This window comes from Chiloscyllium punctatum, unplaced genomic scaffold, assembly GCF_047496795.1.
Source record: "Chiloscyllium punctatum isolate Juve2018m unplaced genomic scaffold, sChiPun1.3 scaffold_739, whole genome shotgun sequence".
Classification (NCBI taxonomy): Eukaryota; Metazoa; Chordata; class Chondrichthyes; order Orectolobiformes; family Hemiscylliidae; genus Chiloscyllium; species Chiloscyllium punctatum.
Genome location: NW_027310473.1, coordinates 20,001 through 29,428, shown reverse-complemented (window position 1 = coordinate 29,428; position 9,428 = coordinate 20,001).

Below are 9,428 nucleotides of genomic sequence, written 5' to 3'. Positions count from 1 at the left end.
TTTCTTCTTTTTAAACATTTTTCGCCGTTTTTCTGGTTACTGATTTCTTCTTTTTAAGCATTTTTCTAAGTTTTTCTGGTTACTCATTTCTTCTTTTTAAACATTTTTCTAAGTTTTTCTGGTTACTGATTTCTTCTTTTTAAACATTTTTCTAAGTTTTTCTGGTTACTCATTTCTTCTTTTTAAACATTTTTCTAAGTTTTTCTGGTTACTCACTTCTTCTTTTTAAACATTTTTCTAAGTTTTTCTGGTTACTGATTTCTTCTTTTTAAACATTTTTCGCCGTTTTTCTGGTTACTGATTTCTTCTTTTTAAACATTTTTCTAAGTTTTTCTGGTTACTCATTTCTTCTTTTTAAACATTTTTCTAAGTTTTTCTGGTTACTGATTTCTTCTTTTTAAACATTTTTCTAAGTTTTCCTGGTTACTGATTTCTTCTTTTTAAACATTTTTCGCAGTTTTTCTGGTTACTGATTTCTTCTTTTTAAACATTTTTCTAAGTTTTCCTGGTTACTGATTTCTTCTTTTTAAACATTTTTCGCAGTTTTTCTGGTTACTGATTTCTTCTTTTTAAACATTTTTCTAAGTTTTTCTGGTTACTGATTTCTTCTTTTTAAACATTTTTCTAAGTTTTTCTGGTTACTCACTTCTTCTTTTTAAACATTTTTCTAAGTTTTCCTGGTTACTGATTTCTTCTTTTTAAACATTTTTCGCAGTTTGTCTGGTTACTGATTTCTTCTTTTTAAACATTTTTCGCAGTTTTTCTGGTTACTGATTTCTTCTTTTTAAACATTTTTCTAAGTTTTTCTGGTTACTCACTTCTTCTTTTATAACATTTTTCTAAGTTTTCCTGGTTACTGATTTCTTCTTTTTAAACATTTTTCTAAGTTTTCCTGGTTACTGATTTCTTCTTTTTAAACATTTTTCTAAGTTTTCCTGGTTACTGATTTCTTCTTTTTAAACATTTTTCTAAGTTTTTCTGGTTACTCATTTCTTCTTTTTAAACATTTTTCGCAGTTTTTCTGGTTACTGATTTCTTCTTTTTAAACATTTTCCTAAGTTTTCCTGGTTACTGATTTCTTCTTTTTAAACATTTTTCTAAGTTTTCCTGGTTACTCATTTCTTCTTTTTGATCATTTTTCTAAGTTTTCCTGGTTACTGATTTCTTCGTTTTGAACATTTTTCTAAGTTTTCCTGGTTACTCACTTCTTCTTTTCAAACATTTTTCTTCGTTTTTCTGTTTACTCATTTAGCACTTTCAGGCACTTTCCCATCATTTCCTCGTTCCCGATTTCACCCTTTAAAACGCTTTCGGGCATTTCCCTAAGTTTTGCGGTTCACTCGTTTGGGACTCACTGACACCTTCTCTAGCTTCCCTGCTCACTTTTTTCGTACTGTTGAGAAAATTCGAACCCTTTCCTTAACTATGCCGGTTACTGACTTCACCGCTTCAGACCCTTGTCCCCGTAATGAAAGATACCATTTCCCACCGTGGGAAATGCACGAAAATCGGACTGAACACGGGGGAGGCTCCCCCCTCGAAGGCGAGACCGTCGGCAGAACCGCCGGGTCAAACCCGGCCGAGCTACCCGGCTTACAAGTCTCAAAGTCGGTATGAGCAGTCACGTCCACCCCCATTCCCTTTTGGACCACTTCCCACGGTTCCAAATGCATGAAAATCGGCCTGTACACGGGGGAGGCACCCGCCTCGAAGACGAGACCGTCGGCAGAACCGCCGGGTCAAACCCGGCTGAGCTACCCGGCTCGGAAGCGCCAAAGTCGGGTTGAGCAGTCACATTCACTCCCATCGACGTTTGGACCACTTCCCACGGTTCGAAATGCACGGAAATCGGCCTGTACACGGGGGAGGCACCCGCCTCGAAGAGGAGACTGTCGGCAGAACCGCCGGGTCAAACCCGGCTGTGCTAACCGGCTCGGAAGCGCCAAAGTCGGGTTGAGCAGTCACATTCACTCCCATCCCCTTTTGGGCAACTTCCCACGGTTGGAAATGCATGGAAATCGGACTGAACACGGGGGAGGCTCCCCCCTCGAAGGCGAGACCGTCGGCAGAACCGCAGGATCAAACCCGGCTGAGCTACCCGGCTTACAAGTCTCAAAGTCGGTATGAGCAGACACGTCCACCCCCATTCCCTTTTGGACCACTTCCCACGGTTCGAAATGCATGAAAATCGGCCTGTATACGGGGGAGGCACCCGCCTCGAAGACGAGACCGTCGGCAGACCCGCCGGGTCAAACCCGGCTGAGCTACCCGGCTCGGAAGCGCCAAAGTCGGGTTGAGCAGTCACATTCACTCCCATCCCCTTTTGGACCACTTCCCACGGTTCGAAATGCACGAAAATCGGCCTGTACACGGGGGAGGCACCCGCCTCGAAGACGAGACCGTCGGCAGAACCGCCGGAACAAACCCGGCTGAGCTACCCGGCTTACAAGTCTCAAAGTCGGTATGAGCAGACACGTCCACCCCCATTCCCTTTTGGACCACTTCCCACGGTTCGAAATGCATGAAAATCGGCCTGTATACGGGGGAGGCACCCGCCTCGAAGACGAGACCGTCGGCAGACCCGCCGGGTCAAACCCGGCTGAGCTACCCGGCTCGGAAGCGCCAAAGTCGGGTTGAGCAGTCACATTCACTCCCATCCCCTTTTGAACCTCTTCCCACCGTTGGAAATGCACGAAAATCGGCCTGTACACGGGGGAGGCTCCCCCCTCGAAGGCGAGACCGTCGGCAGAACCGCCGGGTCAAACCCGGCTGAGCTACCCGGCTTACAAGTCTCGAAGTCGGGTTGAGCAGTCACATTCACTCCCATCGACTTTTGGGCAACTTCCCACCGTTGCAAATGCATGAAAATCGGCCTGTACACGGGGGAGGCACCCGCCTCGAAGTCGAGACCGTCGGCAGAACCGCCGGGTCCAACCCGGCTGAGCTACCCGGCTTACAAGTCTCAAAGCCGGGTTGGGCAGTCACGTTCACCCCCATTCCCTTTTGGATCACTTCCCACGGTTCGAAATGCACGAAAACCGGCCTGTACACGGGGGAGGGTCCGCCCTCGAAGGCGAGACCGTCGGCAGAACCGCCGGGTCAAACCTGGCTGAGCTACCCGGCTTACAAGTCTCAAAGTCGGGTTGAGCAGTCACGTTCACTCCCATCGACTTTTAGACCACTTCCCACGGTTCGAAATGCACGAAAATCGGCCTGTACACGGGGGAGGCACCCGCCTCGAAGACGAGACCGTCGGCAGAACCGCCGGGTCAAACCCGGCCGAGCTACCCGGGTTAGAAGCCTCAGAGTCGGGTTGAGCAGTCACGTTCACTCCCATCGACTTTTAGACCACTTCCCACGGTTGGAAATGCACGAAAATCGGCCTGTACACGGGGGTGGCATCCGCCTCGAAGACGAGACCGTCGGCAGAACCGCCGGGTCAAACCCGGCTGAGCTACCCGGCTTACAAGTCTCAAAGTCGGGTTGAGCAGTCACATTCACTCCCATCGACTTTTGGGCAACTTCCCACGGTTCGAAATGCACAAGATTCGGCCTGAACACGGGGGACGCTCCCCCCTCGAAGGCGAGACCGTCGGCAGACCCGCCGGGTCAAACCCGGCTGAGCTACCCGGCTCGGAAGCGCCAAAGTCGGTATGAGCAGTCACGTTCACTCCCATCCCCTTTTGGACCGCTTCCCACGGTACGAAATGCATGAAAATCGGCCTGTACACGGGGGAGGCACCCGCCTCGAAGACGAGACCGTCGGCAGAACCGCCGGGTCAAACCCGGCTGAGCTACCCGGCTTACAAGTCTCAAAGTCGGGTTGAGCAGTCACATTCACTCCCATCGACTTTTGGGCAACTTCCCACGGTTCGAAATGCACAAAATTCGGCCTGAACACGGGGGACGCTCCCCCCTCGAAGGCGAGACCGTCGGCAGAACCGCCGGGTCAAACCCGGCTGAGCTACCCGGCTTAAAAGTCTCAAAGTCGGTATGAGCAGTCACATTCACCCCCATTCCCTTTTGGACCACTTCCCACGGTTGGAAATGCATGAAAATCGGCCTGGACACGGGGGAGGCTCCCCCCTCGATGACGAGACCGTCGGCAGAACCGCCGGAACAAACCCGGCTGAGCTACCCGGCTTACAAGTCTCAAAGTCGGTATGAGCAGACACGTCCACCCCCATTCCCTTTTGGACCACTTCCCACCGTTGGAAATGCACGAAAATCGGCCTGTACACGGGGGAGGCACCGGCCTCGAAGACGAGACCGTCGGCAGAACCGCCGGATCAAACCCGGCCGAGCTACCCGGGTTAGAAGCCTCAGAGTCGGGTTGAGCAGTCACATTCACTCCCATCCCCTTTTGAACCTCTTCCCACCGTTGGAAATGCACGAAAATCGGCCTGTACACGGGGGAGGCTCCCCCCTCGAAGGCGAGACCGTCGGCAGAACCGCCGGGTCAAACCCGGCTGAGCCACCCGGCTTAAAAGTCTCAAAGTCGGGTTGAGCAGTCACATTCACTCCCATCGACTTTTGGGCAACTTCCCACCGTTGCAAATGCATGAAAATCGGCCTGTACACGGGGGAGGCTCCGCCCTCGAAGGCGAGACCGACGGCAGAACCGCCGGGTCAAACCCGGCCGGGCTACCCGGGTTAGAAGCCTCAGAGTCGGGTTGAGCAGTCGCATTCACCCCCATCCCCTTTTGAACCTCTTCCCACCGTTGGAAATGCACGAAAATCGGCCTGTACACGGGGGAGGCACCGGCCTCGAAGACGAGACCGTCGGCAGAACCGCCGGATCAAACCCGGCCGAGCTACCCGGGTTAGAAGCCTCAGAGTCGGGTTGAGCAGTCACATTCACTCCCATCCCCTTTTGAACCTCTTCCCACCGTTGGAAATGCACGGAAATCGGCCTGTACACGGGGGAGGCTCCCCCCTCGAAGGCGAGACCGTCGGCAGAACCGCCGGGTCAAACCCGGCTGAGCTACCCGGCTTACAAGTCTCAAAGTCGGTATGAGCAGACACGTCCACCCCCATTCCCTTTTGGACCACTTCCCACCGTTGGAAATGCACGAAAATCGGCCTGTACACGGGGGAGGCACCGGCCTCGAAGACGAGACCGTCGGCAGAACCGCCGGATCAAACCCGGCCGAGCTACCCGGGTTAGAAGCCTCAGAGTCGGGTTGAGCAGTCACATTCACTCCCATCCCCTTTTGAACCTCTTCCCACCGTTGGAAATGCACGAAAATCGGCCTGTACACGGGGGAGGCTCCCCCCTCGAAGGCGAGACCGTCGGCAGAACCGCCGGGTCAAACCCGGCTGAGCTACCCGGCTTAAAAGTCTCAAAGTCGGGTTGAGCAGTCACATTCACTCCCATCGACTTTTGGGCAACTTCCCACCGTTGCAAATGCATGAAAATCGGCCTGTACACGGGGGAGGCTCCGCCCTCGAAGGCGAGACCGACGGCAGAACCGCCGGGTCAAACCCGGCCGGGCTACCCGGCTCGGAAGCGCCAAAGTCGGGTTGAGCAGTCACATTCACCCCCATCCCCTTTTGGGCCACTTCCCACGGTTCGAAATGCATGAAAATCGGCCTGTACACGGGGGACGCTCCCCCCTCGAAGGCGAGGCAGTCGGCAGAACCGCCGGGTCAAACCCGGCTGAGCTACCCGGGTTAGATGCCTCAAAGTCGGGTTGAGCAGTCACATTCACCCCCATCCCCTTTCGGCCCCCTTCCCACGGTTGGAAATGCATGAAAATCGGCCTGTACACGGTGGGCGCTCCCCCCTCGAAGGTGAGACCTTCGGCAGAACCGCCGGGTCAAATCCTGCCGAGCTACCCGCGTTAGAGGTCTCAATGTCGGCTTCAGCAGTCACATTCAATCCCATTCCCGTTTGGACCTCTTCCCGCCGATGGAAATGCACAAAATTCGGCCTGAACACGCGGGGCGCTCCCCCCTCGAAGGCGAGACCGTCGCCAGAACCGCCGGGTCAAATCCGGCTGAGCTACCCGCGTTACAGGTCTCAAAGTCGGGTTGAGCAGTCACGTTCACCCCCATCCCCTTTCGGACCCCTTCCCACGGTTGGAAATGCATGAAAATCGGCCTGTACACGGTGGGCGCTCCCCCCTCGAAGGTGAGACCTTCGGCAGAACCGCCGGGTCAAATCCGGCCGAGCTACCCGCGTTAGAGGTCTCAATGTCGGCTTCAGCAGTCACATTCAATCCCATTCCCGTTTGGACCTCTTCCCGCCGATGGAAATGCACAAAATTCGGCCTGAACACGCGGGACGCTCCCCCCTCGAAGGTGAGACCTTCGGCAGAACCGCCGGGTCAAATCCGGCCGAGCTACCCGCGTTAGAGGTCTCAATGTCGGCTTCAGCAGTCACATTCAATCCCATTCCCGTTTGGACCTCTTCCCGCCGATGGAAATGCACAAAATTCGGCCTGAACACGCGGGACGCTCCCCCCTCGAAGGCGAGACCGTCGCCAGAACCGCCGGGTCAAATCCGGCTGAGCTACCCGCGTTACAGGTCTCAAAGTCGGGTTGAGCAGTCACGTTCACCCCCATCCCCTTTCGGACCCCTTCCCACGGTTGGAAATGCATGAAAATCGGCCTGTACACGGTGGGCGCTCCCCCCTCGAAGGTGAGACCTTCGGCAGAACCGCCGGGTCAAATCCGGCCGAGCTACCCGCGTTAGAGGTCTCAATGTCGGCTTCAGCAGTCACATTCAATCCCATTCCCGTTTGGACCTCTTCCCGCCGATGGAAATGCACAAAATTCGGCCTGAACACGCGGGACGCTCCCCCCTCGAAGGTGAGACCTTCGGCAGAACCGCCGGGTCAAATCCGGCCGAGCTACCCGCGTTAGAGGTCTCAATGTCGGCTTCAGCAGTCACATTCAATCCCATTCCCGTTTGGACCTCTTCCCGCCGATGGAAATGCACAAAATTCGGCCTGAACACGCGGGACGCTCCCCCCTCGAAGGCGAGACCGTCGCCAGAACCGCCGGGTCAAATCCGGCTGAGCTACCCGCGTTAGAGGTCTCAAAGTCGGGTTGAGCAGTCACGTTCACCCCCATCCCCTTTCGGACCCCTTCCCACGGTTGGAAATGCATGAAAATCGGCCTGTACACGGTGGGCGCTCCCCCCTCGAAGCTGAGACCTTCGGCAGAACCGCCGGGTCAAATCCGGCCGAGCTACCCGCGTTAGAGGTCTCAATGTCGGCTTCAGCAGTCACATTCAATCCCATTCCCGTTTGGACCTCTTCCCGCCGATGGAAATGCACAAAACTCGGCCTGAACACGCGGGACGCTCCCCCCTCGAAGGTGAGACCTTCGGCAGAACCGCCGGGTCAAATCCGGCCGAGCTACCCGCGTTAGAGGTCTCAATGTCGGCTTCAGCAGTCACATTCAATCCCATTCCCGTTTGGACCTCTTCCCGCCGATGGAAATGCACAAAATTCGGCCTGAACACGCGGGACGCTCCCCCCTCGAAGGCGAGACCGTCGCCAGAACCGCCGGGTCAAATCCGGCCGAGCTACCCGCGTTAGAGGTCTCAATGTCGGCTTCAGCAGTCACATTCAATCCCATTCCCTTTTGGAACACTTCCCGCCGTTAACAATGCACGATATTCGGCCTGAACACGCGGGACGCTCCCCCCTCGAAGGTGAGACCTTCGGCAGAACCGCCGGGTCAAATCCTGCCGAGCTACCCGCGTTAGAGGTCTCAATGTCGGCTTCAGCAGTCACATTCAATCCCATTCCCGTTTGGACCTCTTCCCGCCGATGGAAATGCACAAAATTCGGCCTGAACACGCGGGACGCTCCCCCCTCGAAGGCGAGACCGTCGCCAGAACCGCCGGGTCAAATCCGGCCGAGCTACCCGCGTTAGAGGTCTCAATGTCGGCTTCAGCAGTCACATTCAATCCCATTCACGTTTGGAACACTTCCCGCCGTTAACAATGCACGATATTCGGCCTGAACACGCGGGACGCTCCCCCCTCGAAGGTGAGACCTTCGGCAGAACCGCCGGGTCAAATCCTGCCGAGCTACCCGCGTTAGAGGTCTCAATGTCGGCTTCAGCAGTCACATTCAATCCCATTCCCGTTTGGACCTCTTCCCGCCGATGGAAATGCACAAAATTCGGCCTGAACACGCGGGGCGCTCCCCCCTCGAAGGCGAGACCGTCGCCAGAACCGCCGGGTCAAATCCGGCTGAGCTACCCGCGTTACAGGTCTCAAAGTCGGCTTCAGCAGTCACATTCAATCCCATTCCCTTTTGGAACACTTCCCGCCGTTAACAATGCACGATATTCGGACTGAACACGGGGGCCGGTCCGCCCTCGAAGTCAACACCGTCCGCAGAACCGCCGGGGCAAATCCGGCTGAGCTACCCCGCCCCCGAACACTCAAAGTCCCTCTGAAGCCTTGCATTCGCCTCCTTGGAAAATTGACGTCAAACATTACCAAAATCGGGGGCACGAGCACTAAAGCTAAGTCTCACCCTTTCCCTATCCCTAACCAGGAACCGAACGCCCACCCTCAGCCTCACACCAACGCCGGTGCCACTCCAGACAGACACACCCTTCAAAACCACACCCATCCGGCCATGCAACTCAAAAAGGGTCCAAATTCAGAAACACCCCCTTCAAAAGGCACTCCATCCTCGGCCACACCACCGGGACATGCTCCCCTCGGCGATAATTAAGCCCCCACCACTATTTGAAGCCAACCGCAGCCGCAACTCGAACGGAGAAATCAGTAACCAATTCAAAAATGCGCTTGGTTACTGATTTCTACTGAGCCGAAAAAATTCTAAGTGTCGGTGGTTACTGATTTATACCAACCCGAAAAAATTCTAAGTGTCAGTGGTTACTGATTTATACCAACCCGAAAATATTCTAAGTGTCAGTGGTTACTGATTTATACCAACCCGAAAAAATTCTAAGTGTCAGTGGTTACTGATTTATACCAAGTCGAAAAAATTCTAAGTGTCAGTGGTTACTGATTTATACCAACCCGAAAATATTCTAAGTGTCAGTGGTTACTGATTTATACCAACTCGAAAAAATTCTAAGTGTCAGTGGTTACTGATTTATACCGACCCGAAAAAATTCTAAGTGTCAGTGGTTACTGATTTATACCAACTCGAAAATATTCTAAGTGTCGGTGGTTACTGATTTATACCAACCCGAAAAAATTCTAAGTGTCAGTGGTTACTGATTTATACCAACTCGAAAAAATTCTAAGTGTCGGTGGTTACTGATTTATACCAACTCGAAAATATTCTAAGTGTCGGTGGTTACTGATTTATACCTACCCGAAAATATTCTAAGTGTCAGTGGTTACTGATTTATACCAAGTCGAAAATATTCTAAGTGTCAGTGGTTACTGATTTATACCAACTCGAAAAAATTCTAAGTGTCAGTGGTTA